Source organism: Montipora capricornis, unplaced genomic scaffold (genome assembly GCF_036669925.1).
Source record: "Montipora capricornis isolate CH-2021 unplaced genomic scaffold, ASM3666992v2 scaffold_176, whole genome shotgun sequence".
Taxonomy (NCBI): domain Eukaryota; kingdom Metazoa; phylum Cnidaria; class Anthozoa; order Scleractinia; family Acroporidae; genus Montipora; species Montipora capricornis.
Window position 1 is genome coordinate 20,172 of NW_027179937.1, and position 21,009 is coordinate 41,180.

General features: G+C 42.3%; 1 long non-coding RNA gene across 1 annotated transcript in view; it reads right to left on the reverse strand.

Moving 5' to 3' along the window:
• Positions 1 to 15,412, reverse strand: part of LOC138034778 (uncharacterized) — a 33,687-nt gene extending 18,275 nt beyond the window's left edge. The window contains exon 1 of the long non-coding RNA XR_011129204.1: positions 4,470 to 15,412. This is a non-coding gene — a long non-coding RNA (uncharacterized lncRNA). The remainder of the gene's footprint in view (positions 1 to 4,469) is intronic.
• Between the last annotated feature and the right edge of the window lie 5,597 nt (positions 15,413 to 21,009).

A 21,009-nucleotide genomic window follows, 5' to 3' on the forward strand; every position in this document is an offset into this window, starting at 1 on the left:
CGTTCCTCTCGTGAACCGCGGGCCCGTCGCCCGGCGCGCCTCCTCCGTCGGCACCGCTCACTCCGTTCACTCGCCGGCGCCTGGCGGCGGGCGTAATGAGAGGAGTGAGGAACGGGCCGTCATTCTTCCGTCCCATCACGGCCCTTCGCCGTCCCTGCCGGCGGAACCGGGCCAAGGAAGTGACCGCCTTTCACTCATTTCCTCCGTCCCTTCGCTCAGGCGTGTCACTTCCTTTCCCGTTCTCATCACTCGGCTCTCTTCTCGCTTCGCTTTTTGGCCTCGTTCATAGGCGGCTCATTCCGTTCCTCCCTCACAGCCGCCTCCACTCGCCTGTCACTCCCGTCCCTCGCTCACTCGGACGTGTCGTGCCGACGGCGAGTGGTAATGAGTGGAGGCGTAACGACACGGTGAGCGAAGAGAGTGAACGAAAGGACGACAGAAACAGGCGAGTAGAAACCGAGGATTCATTCTGCTTCCTGGTCGTCTCCTTTCCATTCCCTTTACGCTCTCTTTCCACTCGTCACTCAGCTCCTCGGTTCGTTCCTCTCCTCGGCGCTTCGCTTCTCGTAATGAATGGAAAGAGATACGAGAAGAGAAGTGACAGAGAGGAACGGGAGATGTCGTAAGTTGAGAGGTGAAAGAACATTATCATAAAGACACACTTACGACATCTCCCTCGATTTCCAGGATTCTTTGTTACCTTTAGGATTCTTTGTCACATCACTCTACATTCTCCTCTCGTGTCGTGTCCCTCGGGGCGGGTGGGTGGTAGGGGGGTAGGGACACGACACGGTGGAGAGGAGAATGGGAGGTGAACGGCCAACAGACGGAACCGACCATGAACGACCGGCGAACGCACCTACAGGATTCTTCATTCTAATTCTCTTTACGTTCCTTTCCCACATCACCACAAATAAAAAGGAAAGAGAATTAATGTGGAAAGGAACGTAAAGTGAATGAAGAATCCTAAAAAGAGCGGATTTATTATAAAATAGAAATTCATTCAAAATTATTATTAATTACAGGAATTCCAATAAATATTAATGAAAATCCGCTCTTTTTACCCTCGTCTCTGTCTCTCTCACGCTCTTCACTCACTCATCTCGTCATGTTCCATTCCGTTTTGAGTGAGGAACGAGCGTAGCGAGAGACGACACGAGGTAGGAATGGAGAGTGACGTAGCGTAGCGGCTTCGTTCGTGAGGCGGTTCGTCGATTCCCTACGCCTCACTTCCTCATCCTTTCTCCTTCCATCCGGCCGGAGGCCTCCTTCCGGAGAGGATGAGTAAGGTGAGCGGGAACGTAGTGAACCGAGAACCGAACGAAGCCGCTACGGAAGGGGAAAGGAACTTATGAATGGTGGATTTTATTATGGATTTTATGGGTTTCTTTTGTTATTTTCATAATAAAATCCATAATAAATCCACCTACAAATAATAAATAATAATAAATGTAGAAATGATCCCAAAAACCCCAATTTTATTATCTACAAAACCCCAAAATAAAGAAAATTAATGAAAAATTGGGGTTTTTTGGGGTTCATTTCGTCCCTCGTGTGGTTCGGTCACTCTCTTCCTTCCTCCTAACCATACCCGCCGGAGGCGTGAGGGACGAACGAAGAGAGGACCGAACCCCCCTCGGGGGCCTCCGGCGGGGATGTGAGCGTAGCGAGAGCGAGACGTAGCGAGCGGACAGGGCGGTGAACAGAGAGAGCCGACCCACAGCACAGCTTATTATGGAGGATTTTATTATCTTCATCCAAGTTCTGTACCAAAAGAATATTATCTGTAAAATCCTCCCCGTCGTGAGTCGTCTGGTTCGGTTCGTCTCTTTCTACGTTCGCTACTCACCTCTCCATACTCCTCCCGACGGAGGCCTTCGGCCGATGGAGTGGGGAGGATTGAGAGGTGAACGTAGGGAACAGACGACTCACGATCACAGCCGCTTCGCTTCACATTAGAATCCTTTGCATCCCTCGGGTCTTGGCTCCTCATCTCATTCCTCTTGCTTCCGTTCGTTCCTCTCCACTCACTCCCGCTACGCGGAATGAATGAGGGACGCTAAGACCCGAGAGAATGACGCGGAAGGGAGTGGAAGCGAGGAACCCGAGACGAGCGGAACGAGCTGAGAGAGGATAAGAGACACGAAGGGAAAGGGACGGTGATGTGTCGCTCACGCTCTTCTTTCACCTCAGTTTCTCCTTGTCTGGGGCCGTTCATTTGACATTAGAATCCTCGGTCTTGTTCTTACCTTTCACCTTATCATCTCGCTACGCTTCTTCTTCCGTGTCATCTCCATACCGCTTCGCGTGAGGAACGAGCAGAGTGAGAGACGAACGGAATGGGAAGCGGTGATGACACGAAGGGAAAGAAGCGTAAGGAGACGGAGAAGATGTAAGGAGCGATACGACTGGAACTAGATGAGACGGGTGATGTACGAACGAGGAGGGATCGAGCCAAGAGGTGAGAAAGGGCGAGAGACTGACGAGACATCACCCGTCACAGTCCACCGAGGATGGCTCAACCGCTTGTCTTTCACCTCATAACTCGTTCCCTTCGGTTCGGCTTCCGCCACGCTACGCTCCGTCTCCAGCCGTTCCCTTCGGTCACTCATTAATGCTGTAGGTGAAAGACCGTAGGGAATGAGCCGGAAGCGGTAATGAGGTTAAGGCGAAGAACCTGAGAGGAGATAGATAAATCCTATATTAGTTACCAGGGAACATTACTATTATACTATATTATTCATTTACAGGGATTAACTTACTATCTTATTACAGTTATTATTATTCTATTATCCCTTCCCTTTGTTACCCCTTTGTAACATTATTATTCTATTATTAGTTCCCTTCCATAGACATCATAACCTACCATAGATCCCATATACAGGCATTATTAAACCTACCTTAGACACAGCTTATGATTGAGGATTTTTCCGGTAGAAATCTCATAAGCTGTGGGTCGACACTTCCCTGCTCCTTTCGTCGCTTACTCGTGTCTCCCGGCGTTACGCCCCGCTCGCCTCACTTCGCTCACCTCACGGTTTCTCCACTCGCTTCCGCCGTCGGTCCGGTCCGTCTTTCGTCTCTCACGTTCCTCTCTCGGACCGGTCGTGCCGACGGCGATGAGTGGAGAGACCGTGAGGATTACGAGAAGAATCTGTGAGAATGAGCGGAAATAACTGGAAAACCAAGAATTCTATTAGCAAAAATATTATAAATAATGAAACCTCATAAAAGAAAGGATTCTAAGGTTAAAGAATATTAGTTTTGGAATTACATTATTAACTTCTAATTTCTTTACTTTTTAAATCTTTTCATATAAATGCTATTAATGTAATCCTCTTATTTTACAGATAATAATATTTAAGAGATAATAATAAGGAAATGCTTTTTGTAGTTATGTTTTCTCTTATTTCTGTTAATTTCTTATATTTTCAATTTACAAAAAGCATTTCCATTATAAATCTAGGATTATTATTCCTGTAAATGAACGTAAAGAGAAGTAAAATAAAGATAATATAATATCATATAAAATATCCTTTTTTATTATTGTTTTCTTTATTATCTTTCTAATTACAAATATTTTATATGATATTATATTAAAGAAGAATGAAATTATTATATTTTTACAGTTTTTTATTAATATTTGCAAATATAATAATTTCATTCTTTTATTGGGGAAAGATAATAATATAATTCTATTTCCTAATCTTATTTCCTTTTCTTTTTACATGAGAATTATATTATTATCTTTCTACATTTATTATTTATGATATTTTAATATTTATTTGGATTTATTTATTGGTATTCATTTTTAATATTGAAAATATAAGAAAAAACAAAATAAATCCAAATAAATCCCCAATATTTTACAGATAACTCACTTCCCAAAGATTCATTTTGGAAAGGTCCTTAGGCTGGTTTCCTAGGTTCCGTTCACTGTCATCCTCTCACTGTCCACCTTCCTCCTCCACTCAGCTCCTTCCCACTCCGTTCCAGTCGCTTCGCTCGGAGTAAGGTGAAGTGAGTGAGAGGAACGTAGTGAGTGAGCGAACGGAACCGAGACGACAGTGAAGCGGAAGGGAACGGTGTGAGGAGATGACACGACACCAGACGACCAGGGACCAGGCGTAACCGATTCCGTTCACCGTGTGTCATCTCCTCACGTTCCCTTCACTTCGTATCGCCTCTGTCGGGTCTTCGTTCCGTCCTCCGTCCTTCACTCATACCCTCCATTCGTCTCACGAAGTGACCGAAGGGAACGGAGTGGGAGGGAACGTAGGACGAAGGACAAGTGACCGACCCACGAGACGAATGGAGGACGGTAGAAAAGAGCCCGAGAACCAGGCATTAACCATATATTATCACTATATTATCTATTACATTATTATATATCCCTTTGTACTATCATTATATCATATTATCATTCTACAGGCATTAACTATCCCTTTATCATTCCCTTCCTTAGTTACCTATGACTTCTTAAACTTAATATATGACTTAAATACTGTTACTTTAGTTACCATTGTTAAGACTTAAATATACTGTTACATTAGTTACCATTGAATTAATAAATATATAGTTAGTTAGTTACCAGTTACCTTATGTACTTATGAATTATATTATCTCTAGTTACCAGGGATACATAAATCCTATATTAGTACCTTATCTATACAGGGATATTAGACCCTATAAGACTTATAATATTTACATTAGTTTCTATACAGGGATATATCCTTTCATTAGTTACCAGTGATATGATAAATCCTATTACTAGATCCCTTTATTATTAGTTAATTCCTGTATTTATGAACTTATTATATTATTAGTTACCTTATGTATTGACTTAAATTCTCTTACTTTAGTTCCTATATTATATGTACAGGGAATTAATACCTATATAGATCCCTTATTTATCTATGACTATTTGAATCCTTAGATACCAGCCCCAGGACTTAATAAACCCTTAGAGATCCAGTACAGTTATTATTGACTTAAATACTATCATTAGAGTACCAGTACAGTGACTTATATCCCTACTTTAGTTCCAGTAGATATCATATACAGGACTTAATAATTTATATAATTAGTACCTTTTCTGTTACCCAAGACTTCTATAATCCTATATTGATAGTTACCTTATTGACTTCTTAAATATTTCCTTAGTTAACCAGGATCCAGGCTATATTTCCTACCTTGATCTCTTAAGTTACCTATGATATGACTATTGAAACTTATTATTAGTATCCAGTTTGACTTATCTAATCCTTTTCTTCAGTTCCCTTTGTATAGACTAAATGAATCCTTATATTAGTTACCATTATAGAGAATTTGAACCTATGATAGAGATCTACTTACAGGACTTATCTATTTATAAAATTAGTTACCAGTTACATATGACTATAAATTTATACTTTAGAAATCCAGTTACCACAGGACATTAGAACCTACCTTAGATATCACTTACAGGGTTATTTATCCCTACCTTAGATAAGTTACCTTTGTATGACTTAAAAATTATATTAGTTACCTATGTATAAGGACTAAATTTTATTCTTCAGTTACCTTTCTTACTGGTTTAATTAATCCTATATAGATATCTTCACAGGGACTAACTTTCCATATATTAGATCTATTACAGGGCTAATAATTTCCTATATAGATCTCTTAAGTTACCTTGAAGACTGAATTTAATATGTTACTTAGTTATCCAGTTATCCAGGGTATTAATTTCCTATATAGATATCCCTTTCGTTACTGGTATAATTATCCCTACCTTAGATATCTATTACAGTGACTTATCTATATATTTCCTTAGTACCTTTTCTAGACTGGTATTATTTCTACCTTAGTACCTTTCCTTTTCTTACAGGCATTAATCCTATATAGAGTTACCATTGTAGGACTAAATATTTCCTGTTATTAGTTACCAGGTCCCTTTGTATAGGAATATTTACTGTTACTTTAGTTCCAGTTACTATTGACTTAAGAATTTAATATTAGTTACTATTGAAAGGACTTATCTATATATTACTTTAGTTCCAGTTATACAGGCATTAATTTACTATATAGATCTACTTACTGGACTAACTTACCTATAATATATACCTTAGTTACCAGGATTATGACTGAATTTATACTGTTCCTTAGATACCAGTTACCTATGACTTAATTGAAACTTTTCCTTAGTTACCTATGTAAGACTGGGAAATATACCCTATATAGAGGTCCCTATGTATGACTGAATTTTAACTATCTTTAGAGTTCCAGATATCCAGGCATTATTGAACCTATATAGAGTTACCATATTGACTTCTATAACCTATTATATAGATCGTTACAGTGACTTAAATCCTATATATAGATCCATACAGTTATTATTAATCCTTACCATACGCCGAGCCCGTGGCGAGTGAGGGAGGTAGACGAGAGACACCGACCGACATAGAGACACGAGGCTCGGCGGCTCCTCATTCCATTCGTCACCCATCCCCATCCCATTCCCCACGTCTCGCCGGCTCCGCCGCGCCCTCCGGGCGGAAGCGAGACGAGGGGGAATGGGAGGGGATGGAGAAGTGACGAGGAATGAGGTAAGGAGCCGTGTCAAGGAGATAACCGTCCATCGTAAGTTCCCTTGTCCCTCGTTCCTTTGCCGTTCACCTTGTCGTCATTCTTCCTCCAATCCTCACGGCATGAACGAGGGACGAGTGAGTGACGTGGGGATGGGAGGGATACGGTAACGACAAGGTGATAAGGGATGCAAGGGAACGAGGTTAACAGGAATAAGACGAGTGTTGTCCCTGGACTGGCTCTTACCACCTCAGTTCCTTTCCCTTTCATCCCCCTTTCCATCCCCGTCCGAACCGGTCTTTGACCGCCGCTACGCGGGTCGTTCGGACGGAATGGAAAGGGGATTAACTATATCATATTATCCTTGTTATACTGTTTCTATCCTTGTCACATTCTCGTCTCTCTTATTCTCGTTACCCGTCTCGTAGCGTAGCGTAGCGTAGCGGAATGAGACGGGTACGGGTAACGAGAGAGAGACGAGGAGAGAGATGAGAGCGGCGCAGTGAAAGGAAGAGTGACGAACCGCCGCTCTCACATCTCTCTCTACTCGCTTCCCGTGCCGTGGGTCGTTCTCTCAGTGTTCCGTCCCTCACCTCTCAAGCTCGGTTCGTTCCGGTTCACTTCGTTCACTCCCTCACGGCACGAATGGAATGAGTGACGGGTGGACGAAGGGATGAGGAACAGAGAAGAACCGAGCAGAGACATCAGAACCTAGGATATAACCCACCTAAAATAGACTGAAAAATAATAAGAAGATAGAAATCCTGCATTTACAGGAGCATTTCCAATATATTAAAAGAATAAGACCAGAAAGCAGAAGAAATAATAAGATGAAAGAATATATAAAAACAAGAATAAGATAGAAATTCCATCTAAAATATATTATAAATGTAATGTTAAATAAAAATAGGATTGTAAATGGAATTTCTATCATAAATATTATTATCTTATAAGCTTCTTTCATTATTTTTCTATATTATTTTATATTATTAAGAAAAAGAGAAACACAATAAATATAGAAAAATGAAAATATATTAAAATAAATAAATAAATAACCATAAATAAGAGAAATGTAAAAAGTAAATAAAATAAGAAAATCTGCATTTTGTTGTCTTCTTTCCACATCATGAGAACAACCGTTGAAAGGAACCTAAGAAACCAAGGATTTGATGATAATTCTATGATCCAAAATGCAGATTTTACAGATATAATCCTCTTTCTTTATTATTGGGGGTTTTTAAAGATATATAAATAAGAAAATAACAGAAAATTAATGAAAAAACCCCCAAAAGATAGAGGATTATAATGAAGATCATAAAATAAATCAGAATAAATGTAGAAAACCAGAAATTAATAATCCTATAGGAGCAAATATTAGTCCAAATGAAGAATTCCAAAAGATACAGAAATTATCATATTAATTTCCTATTTATTTCCGGTCTTTTTGGTTAAAGAATTTGTAAACTGTAAAATCCTCAATTTGAAAGGAATTTAATAAAGCACAAAAACCCCAAATATTTTATCAGATTTTATTATCAATTATTTGCTACCTTTAGAATTATATCTGATGTATCTTTTAGGATTTAATAATTTCCTTTTTGCTCATTTTATATTTCTAGTGAATTTTGCTATTATCTGATCTCCTCTCTATCCTCTCCCTCCTCGTTCCGAAGGGAGAGGAGATAAGGAGAGGAGATTACGAGAGGAACAGGAGCAGATATTATATTTTATATGATAGAATTTTTGCTAATGAATCTTTATGGAATTTCTAATGCATGGCGTAACTCTTTGGGAACGAATCACCTACGGGAGTAACTCGTCATGAAAGGAGCGACCGACAGGGAAGCGAGTGATTGACGAGGAACGGACGGACGGTGATTCGTGTCTCAAGTGATACGCCGGTAATCCTCTTTCCTCTCATACCCATCCCGTCGGAGACACGAGGGAAGAGACCGTAGGGAACGACCGAGGGGGCCTCCGGCCCGTGTCTCCGACGGGAGTGGAGTGGGTGGGGTCGGGGACCCGGCCCATCTCATCACATTCCAGCCGGTTCCTCGTCTCTTCCCTCGTAACCGTCTTTCATTTGTTGAGATTAGTCCGAGTCAAGTGAAGTGGCGAACGGAACAGACGAAGGACGACCCGAGACAGTGAAAGACGGTGAGAGGCGTGAGGCACGGGGTTCGTCCGGTTCCGTCTCTCTTCGGTCGCCGTTCACCGTCCTTTCCCCTACCTCACTCGTCCCTTCCTCATCCCATCCCGTCGGGTTCCGCTCCGCCGGCGTACCGCCGACCCGACGGGTGGGATGGGAAGGGTATGAGGTAGGGAAGTGAAGGAAAGGATGTGAACGGTGGGTCGTCGGCTCATGTCTCTCTACGTCACCATATCGCCTCCTCACCACCTAAGGACAGAAAGAATCCTTGAAGTGAAAGAAGCCATAAACAAGGGATAATAGAATCCTGGTAGTTAAGTGAAGGGAATCATAAGGTGGATAACACTGGAAATGAGCCAAAGAGTGAATCATCAGAAGTTACGGCTGTGGGTGGGTTCTTTCATTGAGTTCCAGTCGCATGTCGGTTCTTTCCTTTCCGTTCATCACCTCCATGCTCCTATCACCTCTGCTCTAGGATGCTCGTTCCAGGCTCACTCGTTACCTCTCTCACCTTACACTCACATCCTAGATCTAGAGGTGAAAGAAGCGGAAGCGAACGCAGTGAGAAGGAGCGGAATGAGCCGAGAGAGATGGGATGTGAGGGAAGCATGAGCGTAGCGAGATGTGGAGGGAAAGACACCCATTGACTTCTAAAATATACACTTTAGTACCTTATCTATTCACTGGACTTACCTATCTATATACCTTCAGTTACCAGGAAATATGAACCTATGATATGACTTATGAAATATAAAATTAGTTATCTATGACTTAATAAATACTATACTTTAGTTACCAGGTCCCTTTAAATATTGACTTATTATCCCTACCTTAGTACTATATCCCTTCCACACCACTCACCCACCTTTCACCTCCCCTACGGCGCCGGAACGGCGGGTGAAAGGATGGTGAGTGGTGGGGAAGGGGGCGGGATGGCAAGAACACCGAGAATCCATCCCGCCTATCGATCTTACTTCCTTGGTTCTGTTGTCCTCTCGTCTCATTCACCTCCGGTCACTCCGTTCCGTGCTCACTTCGTTCACTCTCCACTACGTGCCGTAGGCGAATGGAATGAGACGGAGGACGTAAGTGGTGAGAGAACGGAACATGAGCGGCTGACACAATGACAAGAAGCCGCGAGCGAAGATTCCAAGGACCGGAAGTAACCGACCATAAAGAAACTAAGGTATAATTTATCATATCATAGGGTGTATAAAGGTACTAAAGTATAAGTTTATTAAGTCAATAAGGTACTAATAATAAGGATAATATACCAGTCCAGATAAGATAATGTATAAGATATGATACTAATAGGATTCTAATTTACAAGGGTTTACAGATTTAATATGAAGAGATAGTTAATGCCTGTATGATATGGGATAATATATGATGTAATAAGGATATATAGATAGTTAATGTCCTGTAATGATAATCCTTTTGTAATACCTTTCCCTTTATATATGATATCATTATACCTTAGTTCCCTTTCTTATTTATATTATATTATTAGTTAATCCCTTTAATATGTGTAATAATCCCTGTAATAGTGTTAATAAAGGGATATATGATATAATGGGGTGGGTAAGAACTATAATATGGTTTAATAATGTCCTATAGTGATGATAATAGAATAATAATGGGATAATAAGGAAGGGATGGTTATATCCTGGGGAACTAAGGTAGGTTCCGTCTTTCCCTCACAGCTCATGATGGTCCATATCCTAGATCCAGAATGCGAATGGAACTTAGGATTTAATTATCATTTAGTCCTTATGTGACAGCTATTTACTTTCATAATCTCATTTCTTTATTAACTTCTCTTATTATAATAAAATGTCTCAAGTAAATAGCTGTCATATCCCTCCCTTCGTCCGCTTCTCGTGTTCCTGCTCGCCACTCTCAGTCACACCCCTTACCCGCCCCGGGGCCCGTCACTCACTCACGCCCTTACTCGCTACACTCGGGCCCTCTTTCGTAACGGGCCCCCCATCCCGCCTTCGGCCCGTCCTCTGTCACTCACTCCGTTCCTCCGTTCGTGCCTCTCGGGAATGGAATGAGCTGAGCGTAAGGCACGAGAGAGGCATGGACGGTGTGAGTGACAGACGGGCCGTTCATCGCTCACTTCGGTCGCTTCTTCCGTCCCGTAGCGCTACGCCCGCTCCGCGGCTCTTCGCTCGTGGCCGCCGTACGGCACCGCTTCTCGTCCCTCGGCGCTCCCTCATCACTTCTCCCTTCGGGACGGGCTCCGCCCGGTGAACGGGAGCGCCTCACGCCGTTCGGCGGTGCCTGCGGCGCGTAGTGGATATAGAGTGACGAGCATTCCCGTAATTATTAGTTTGGAGAAGATAATAAAGAAATCATAGAAATATTATAAGCTGTGAAGAGACAAGGTATATGATAACAGAAGAATATAACAGGATAAATAAATAGTTAATATAGTTAGTACCTTTTATCATATCATTAGACTGGTTTAATATCCTGTTAATATCTCTTTTAAGGACTTATTTATACTTATTATTAGTTACCAGGTCCCTTTGTATAGGAATATTTACTGTTACTTTAGTTCCAGTTACTATTGACTTAAGAATTTAATATTAGTTACTATTGAAAGGACTTATCTATATATTACTTTAGTTCCAGTTATACAGGCATTAATTTACTATATAGATCTACTTACTGGACTAACTTACCTATAATATATACCTTAGTTACCAGGATTATGACTGAATTTATACTGTTCCTTAGATACCAGTTACCTATGACTTAATTGAAACTTTTCCTTAGTTACCTATGTAAGACTGGGAAATATACCCTATATAGAGGTCCCTATGTATGACTGAATTTTAACTATCTTTAGAGTTCCAGATATCCAGGCATTATTGAACCTATATAGAGTTACCATATTGACTTCTATAACCTATTATATAGATCGTTACAGTGACTTAAATCCTATATATAGATCCATACAGTTATTATTAATCCTTACCATACGCCGAGCCCGTGGCGAGTGAGGGAGGTAGACGAGAGACACCGACCGACATAGAGACACGAGGCTCGGCGGCTCCTCATTCCATTCGTCACCCATCCCCATCCCATTCCCCACGTCTCGCCGGCTCCGCCGCGCCCTCCGGGCGGAAGCGAGACGAGGGGGAATGGGAGGGGATGGAGAAGTGACGAGGAATGAGGTAAGGAGCCGTGTCAAGGAGATAACCGTCCATCGTAAGTTCCCTTGTCCCTCGTTCCTTTGCCGTTCACCTTGTCGTCATTCTTCCTCCAATCCTCACGGCATGAACGAGGGACGAGTGAGTGACGTGGGGATGGGAGGGATACGGTAACGACAAGGTGATAAGGGATGCAAGGGAACGAGGTTAACAGGAATAAGACGAGTGTTGTCCCTGGACTGGCTCTTACCACCTCAGTTCCTTTCCCTTTCATCCCCCTTTCCATCCCCGTCCGAACCGGTCTTTGACCGCCGCTACGCGGGTCGTTCGGACGGAATGGAAAGGGGATTAACTATATCATATTATCCTTGTTATACTGTTTCTATCCTTGTCACATTCTCGTCTCTCTTATTCTCGTTACCCGTCTCGTAGCGTAGCGTAGCGTAGCGGAATGAGACGGGTACGGGTAACGAGAGAGAGACGAGGAGAGAGATGAGAGCGGCGCAGTGAAAGGAAGAGTGACGAACCGCCGCTCTCACATCTCTCTCTACTCGCTTCCCGTGCCGTGGGTCGTTCTCTCAGTGTTCCGTCCCTCACCTCTCAAGCTCGGTTCGTTCCGGTTCACTTCGTTCACTCCCTCACGGCACGAATGGAATGAGTGACGGGTGGACGAAGGGATGAGGAACAGAGAAGAACCGAGCAGAGACATCAGAACCTAGGATATAACCCACCTAAAATAGACTGAAAAATAATAAGAAGATAGAAATCCTGCATTTACAGGAGCATTTCCAATATATTAAAAGAATAAGACCAGAAAGCAGAAGAAATAATAAGATGAAAGAATAATATAAAAACAAGAATAAGATAGAAATTCCATCTAAAATATATTATAAATGTAATGTTAAATAAAAATAGGATTGTAAATGGAATTTCTATCATAAATATTATTATCTTATAAGCTTCTTTCATTATTTTTCTATATTATTTTATATTATTAAGAAAAAGAGAAACACAATAAATATAGAAAAATGAAAATATATTAAAATAAATAAATAAATAACCATAAATAAGAGAAATGTAAAAAGTAAATAAAATAAGAAAATCTGCATTTTGTTGTCTTCTTTCCACATCATGAGAACAACCGTTGAAAGGAACCTAAGAAACCAAGGATTTGATGATAATTCTATGATCCAAAATGCAGATTTTACAGATATAATCCTCTTTCTTTATTATTGGGGGTTTTTTAAAGATATATAAATAAGAAAATAACAGAAAATTAATGAAAAAACCCCCAAAAGATAGAGGATTATAATGAAGATCATAAAATAAATCAGAATAAATGTAGAAAACCAGAAATTAATAATCCTATAGGAGCAAATATTAGTCCAAATGAAGAATTCCAAAAGATACAGAAATTATCATATTAATTTCCTATTTATTTCCGGTCTTTTTGGTTAAAGAATTTGTAAACTGTAAAATCCTCAATTTGAAAGGAATTTAATAAAGCACAAAAACCCCAAATATTTTATCAGATTTTATTATCAATTATTTGCTACCTTTAGAATTATATCTGATGTATCTTTTAGGATTTAATAATTTCCTTTTTGCTCATTTTATATTTCTAGTGAATTTTGCTATTATCTGATCTCCTCTCTATCCTCTCCCTCCTCGTTCCGAAGGGAGAGGAGATAAGGAGAGGAGATTACGAGAGGAACAGGAGCAGATATTATATTTTATATGATAGAATTTTTGCTAATGAATCTTTATGGAATTTCTAATGCATGGCGTAACTCTTTGGGAACGAATCACCTACGGGAGTAACTCGTCATGAAAGGAGCGACCGACAGGGAAGCGAGTGATTGACGAGGAACGGACGGACGGTGATTCGTGTCTCAAGTGATACGCCGGTAATCCTCTTTCCTCTCATACCCATCCCGTCGGAGACACGAGGGAAGAGACCGTAGGGAACGACCGAGGGGGCCTCCGGCCCGTGTCTCCGACGGGAGTGGAGTGGGTGGGGTCGGGGACCCGGCCCATCTCATCACATTCCAGCCGGTTCCTCGTCTCTTCCCTCGTAACCGTCTTTCATTTGTTGAGATTAGTCCGAGTCAAGTGAAGTGGCGAACGGAACAGACGAAGGACGACCCGAGACAGTGAAAGACGGTGAGAGGCGTGAGGCACGGGGTTCGTCCGGTTCCGTCTCTCTTCGGTCGCCGTTCACCGTCCTTTCCCCTACCTCACTCGTCCCTTCCTCATCCCATCCCGTCGGGTTCCGCTCCGCCGGCGTACCGCCGACCCGACGGGTGGGATGGGAAGGGTATGAGGTAGGGAAGTGAAGGAAAGGATGTGAACGGTGGGTCGTCGGCTCATGTCTCTCTACGTCACCATATCGCCTCCTCACCACCTAAGGACAGAAAGAATCCTTGAAGTGAAAGAAGCCATAAACAAGGGATAATAGAATCCTGGTAGTTAAGTGAAGGGAATCATAAGGTGGATAACACTGGAAATGAGCCAAAGAGTGAATCATCAGAAGTTACGGCTGTGGGTGGGTTCTTTCATTGAGTTCCAGTCGCATGTCGGTTCTTTCCTTTCCGTTCATCACCTCCATGCTCCTATCACCTCTGCTCTAGGATGCTCGTTCCAGGCTCACTCGTTACCTCTCTCACCTTACACTCACATCCTAGATCTAGAGGTGAAAGAAGCGGAAGCGAACGCAGTGAGAAGGAGCGGAATGAGCCGAGAGAGATGGGATGTGAGGGAAGCATGAGCGTAGCGAGATGTGGAGGGAAAGACACCCATTGACTTCTAAAATATACACTTTAGTACCTTATCTATTCACTGGACTTACCTATCTATATACCTTCAGTTACCAGGAAATATGAACCTATGATATGACTTATGAAATATAAAATTAGTTATCTATGACTTAATAAATACTATACTTTAGTTACCAGGTCCCTTTAAATATTGACTTATTATCCCTACCTTAGTACTATATCCCTTCCACACCACTCACCCACCTTTCACCTCCCCTACGGCGCCGGAACGGCGGGTGAAAGGATGGTGAGTGGTGGGGAAGGGGGCGGGATGGCAAGAACACCGAGAATCCATCCCGCCTATCGATCTTACTTCCTTGGTTCTGTTGTCCTCTCGTCTCATTCACCTCCGGTCACTCCGTTCCGTGCTCACTTCGTTCACTCTCCACTACGTGCCGTAGGCGAATGGAATGAGACGGAGGACGTAAGTGGTGAGAGAACGGAACATGAGCGGCTGACACAATGACAAGAAGCCGCGAGCGAAGATTCCAAGGACCGGAAGTAACCGACCATAAAGAAACTAAGGTATAATTTATCATATCATAGGGTGTATAAAGGTACTAAAGTATAAGTTTATTAAGTCAATAAGGTACTAATAATAAGGATAATATACCAGTCCAGATAAGATAATGTATAAGATATGATACTAATAGGATTCTAATTTACAAGGGTTTACAGATTTAATATGAAGAGATAGTTAATGCCTGTATGATATGGGATAATATGATGTAATAAGGATATATAGATAGTTAATGTCCTGTAATGATAATCCTTTTGTAATACCTTTCCCTTTAATATATGATATCATTATACCTTAGTTCCCTTTCTTATTTATATTATATTATTAGTTAATCCCTTTAATATGTGTAATAATCCCTGTAATAGTGTTAATAAAGGGATATATGATATAATGGGGTGGGTAAGAACTATAATATGGTTTAATAATGTCCTATAGTGATGATAATAGAATAATAATGGGATAATAAGGAAGGGATGGTTATATCCTGGGGAACTAAGGTAGGTTCCGTCTTTCCCTCACAGCTCATGATGGTCCATATCCTAGATCCAGAATGCGAATGGAACTTAGGATTTAATTATCATTTAGTCCTTATGTGACAGCTATTTACTTTCATAATCTCATTTCTTTATTAACTTCTCTTATTATAATAAAATGTCTCAAGTAAATAGCTGTCATATCCCTCCCTTCGTCCGCTTCTCGTGTTCCTGCTCGCCACTCTCAGTCACACCCCTTACCCGCCCCGGGGGCCCGTCACTCACTCACGCCCTTCCTCGCTACACTCGGGGCCCTCTTTCGTAACGGGCCCCCCATCCCGCCTTCGGCCCGTCCTCTGTCACTCACTCCGTTCCTCCGTTCGTGCCTCTCGGGAATGGAATGAGCTGAGCGTAAGGCACGAGAGAGGCATGGACGGTGTGAGTGACAGACGGGCCGTTCATCGCTCACTTCGGTCGCTTCTTCCGTCCCGTAGCGCTACGCCCGCTCCGCGGCTCTTCGCTCGTGGCCGCCGTACGGCACCGCTTCTCGTCCCTCGGCGCTCCCTCATCACTTCTCCCTTCGGGACGGGCTCCGCCCGGTGAACGGGAGCGCCTCACGCCGTTCGGCGGTGCCTGCGGCGCGTAGTGGATATAGAGTGACGAGCATTCCCGTAATTATTAGTTTGGAGAAGATAATAAAGAAATCATAGAAATATTATAAGCTGTGAAGAGACAAGGTATATGATAACAGAAGAATATGATAACAGGATAAATAAATAGTTAATATAGTTAGTACCTTTTATCATATCATTAGACTGGTTTAATATCCTGTTAATATCTCTTTTAAGGACTTATTTATACTTATTATTAGTTACCAGGTCCCTTTGTATAGGAATATTTACTGTTACTTTAGTTCCAGTTACTATTGACTTAAGAATTTAATATTAGTTACTATTGAAAGGACTTATCTATATATTACTTTAGTTCCAGTTATACAGGCATTAATTTACTATATAGATCTACTTACTGGACTAACTTACCTATAATATATACCTTAGTTACCAGGATTATGACTGAATTTATACTGTTCCTTAGATACCAGTTACCTATGACTTAATTGAAACTTTTCCTTAGTTACCTATGTAAGACTGGGAAATATACCCTATATAGAGGTCCCTATGTATGACTGAATTTTAACTATCTTTAGAGTTCCAGATATCCAGGCATTATTGAACCTATATAGAGTTACCATATTGACTTCTATAACCTATTATATAGATCGTTACAGTGACTTAAATCCTATATATAGATCCCTTCCTTATACATTCTACATTACAGGGATTAACATATCATATCTTTGTAAGTTACCCCATGTACAGGGATATTTATTCTATTAGTTCCCTTTGTAATAATAGATAATAATATGATAATCCCTATAATAAGTGAATATATGATATGTATAATAATATGATAGTGCCTGTAATCCCTTTAATAGTACCTTTTACTTATACTATATACACTATATTACAGGGATTATATTATAGGATTATTATACCTTCCATAGATCCCCTTTCCATTCCGTTCCCAACTCGTCCGGTTCGCCGGGTCACGGGTGTGGGTGGTGGGTGGTGGCGAACCGGACGGGGAACGGAATGGGAGAAGTGAATCAAAGGAAGGTTGACCGTGTACTGGCGAATCATTCTCTGAGTTCAACCGCCAGTCAAGGAAGGTCCAACATTCCCCTTTCTTTCCTGCTCTTGGGACTAAGCCGCCAGGCGAGGAGAAGTGTACCGGAGTGAAAGACAGGCGAGGGAACGAGCCGGGAGATGAACGACGGGACACGAGACACGCCGGTCCGTTCTCTTCTTACCCCCTCCACACGCCTCGCTCACGTCTGTCACTCCTTACGTCGTTCAGCCGCTTCGCGTGACGAGTGGAGGGAACCGAAGGGAACCGTAACGAGAAGACGCGAGGCGGGTGAATGGCGTGTGACAGACGGCTCACGACGCTACGCTACGGAAGGGATCATTATGTGAGCCGTTTGCCTCGTCACACGCCCCGCCTCTCGTCCCTCGCGTCTGTCGCTCATCCTTCACTCCATCCACTCGTGCCGGAGGCGAGACGTAGGCGAGGCGAAGGTACGAGAGGTGGAGGGAGGAAGACACGAAGGGACGGGCCGCTACACATCACTTACTCCACTCGTTCCGCGGGCCGTGTCCGTCCCTTCCCCCACCTCTCTTCGCTCCGGTTCCCTACGGTCCCTTCGCTACGCGAGGTGAGAAGGACACGAGTGGTGAAGGTAGAGAACGGCGAGTGGCCGACTCACGAGCGGAGAAGAAGGGACAACAGAGGGAACCGGTTAGACGACAAACAGAGACAGGAAACCGACATCCTACCGTAGTGACATGTCGCTCACCGTTCACTTCGTCTCTTCATCTCTCTCCACTCCTTACCCTCGTTCCTCGGAACGGAGTGAAGAGGATGAGAGGCGAGTGTAACGAGACGAACAGACGATGAACGAAGTGAACGAGGATGGAGCGAACGAGTGAGCGACAAGAGGCGAGTAACGACCGAGGATCCTTACGACCCAGCTTCTGTCGGATCATGTCTTACCGCTCAGCCTGGTCTGCCTCATGGTCTGTCATCCTCTGCTCATACCGTTCCCATACCGTTCACCTTGGCTGCTCTCAACCTTACCTCACGAAAGGGATCGTTCATGAAGGTTTCAATCATCCTTGGTGACCGGAGGGAACGTAGTGAGCAGAGGGAGCCGAGGATGGGCGGAAACCGAAGTGAACGGTCCCGTGTGTCGTCTGGAGTGGTCGATTCCCGCCCGTTTCTTCGTCACGTTCGGTTCATCTCGTCTCTTCCTCGGCTCTTTTCACCTCTATCCTCGTCGCTTCTTCTCATTCCACTCAATCCGCTCCGAGGAACGAGGTGAGTGTAACGAGCCGAGTGACATAGGAGCGGGGAAAGAACGGCGAAGTGAATGAGGGATGAAAGACCGTTCCGTACGCCGTTCTTTCCCTCCTCCGTTCGTCACTCACTCACCTCGGTTCCCTCGTTCCTCCGGAGGAGATGGATGGAGAGAGACGTAGACGACCGACATCCTGACGAACGGAGGTACGAGGAGAGGAACCGAGTAGACGAAGGGAAGAGGTGATAGACAGGCAAAAACCGTCCATGAAATCCTAAATTCACTTCTCATATCTTTCTAATCACTTCCAAGCCTTTCAATCATCAACAGTGGTCACAGGATGGCGGAGACAGACGGTGGCCACTGGAGGTGATTGACGAGGCGGGTCGCTCACTCACCTCACGCTCACGCTTCCTCTCACTCGTTCCATTCCGCCCGGAGGAACGGCGGAATGGGTGAGAGGAACGTGAAGCGCTCGCTTCGCTCACTCCTCCCTGCGGGGCGAATGACATGAGACCCGAGTGAGCGAAGAGAGAGCGTAACGTGAGTGAGCCCTTCCGTCGTCTATCGCCTCTCTCTGCTCGGTTTCTCTCCTCACGCTCATTCCATTCCCTTCCGGAGGACGTCCGAGCAGAGGAACGAGGCGAAGGACAGACGACGGTAGGGAATGAGTGAGAAGAACTGGCAAAAGATTTCAAGGATTCATAGGTAGACAAGGAAGTGACAGTATGACAAGGATAAGGTACTAAGGAATATATGATAGAGAGTTAATAATCCCTACTATAGATAATATGTATAGTCCCTGTAATATGATTGTAAAGTGAATATATATTAAAGGGATTACAGGGATTATAGAGATAGTTAATAGAGATAATATAATATAGAAGTAGTTAATATATATCCCTTTCTTACTTCTATATTATATTATTACTTCTACATTATATTATATTATCTATTAATCCCTTTGTAGTAAGGATAATATAGAGAGTTAATATATGATGTAATAGATAAGGTACTATATAGATATACATACTATATTATCATTATATCATATATTAATAATCCCTTTGTACTTCCAATATAATCCCTGTATAGAAATAGTACTAATATATAATAGATAAGTCCCTATGGTAACTGGTTTCTAAGGATATATTTAAGAAGTCATATCAATAATAGATCTATATAGGAATTAAGTCAATATGGTAACTAAGGAAATATTAAGTCCTGTATCAAAGGTAACTAATATAGGATTTAAGTCCCTGTATAGAAACTAATGAAATATTTATTTAAGTCCTTTATCATCATATATTCTCTCTATCCTTACTCCTATCTCTTTATCATATCTCTACAGGTACTAATATCATTCTATTCTTTATCATCATATATTAACAGGTACTATAACTACATCATATATTTAGTCCTTACTATACATCATTACTTTACAGGAATTATCTATCCTATTATTATCATATTACATTATTATTCTACAGGGATTAACTTTCCATATATTATCACTTTACTATACATTCTATTACTTTACATTATATCCCTTCCTTATATCATTATACATATATTAATAGTAAAGGAAGGAATTATACATATATTAATAAGGAAGGGATATAACTACATCATATATCTATATAGTACCTTTATGATATGATATAGTATATAGATAAAGAGATAGTATATAGTGTAATAGAATGTATATAGATATAGTACCTTTAATATATACATTCTATTAACTATCTATATACATACTATATCATATCATACAGGGATTAATAATATAGTAAAGTGATAATATTATTAGTTCCTTTGTAGATAGTTACCCCTGTGTTCCGTTCCTCTTGTCACTCTGTTCCCTCTACATCACCTCCCTCGCACCCTTCACTTCACTCCTTTCCATCCGTTCCGTGAACGGCACGAGTGATGGAGGTGATGAAAGAACCGAGGGAACGAGTGACGTGAGAGGTTAACCGAGTTCCTGCCGCTGTTTCCATGTCTTAATAATCTTCACCATTTATTTCCAGTTCTTTTCACATTATCAATTAATTATTTATTTTCTTTTTATTTTTCTTCTTTTTGGTGTTATTGTCCGGCTCTTGGCTCATTTCGTTCACTCTTTACATCACTCACTCCATTCGCCGTCCGCCGGACCCCGTTTCGCCGGCGAAACGGGCCGCTGCGCGGGGCGAATGGTGGGAGTGAGGTAGGTGAACGTAGAGAGCCAACCGAGGGAACTTACGATGGACGGTTATCTCCTTGACACGGCTCCTTACCTCATTCCTCGTCACTTCTCCATCCCCTCCCATTCCCCCTCGTCTCGCTTCCGCCCGGAGGGGCGCGGCGGAGCCGGCGAGACGTGGGGAATGGGATGGGGATGGGTGACGAATGGAATGAGGAGCC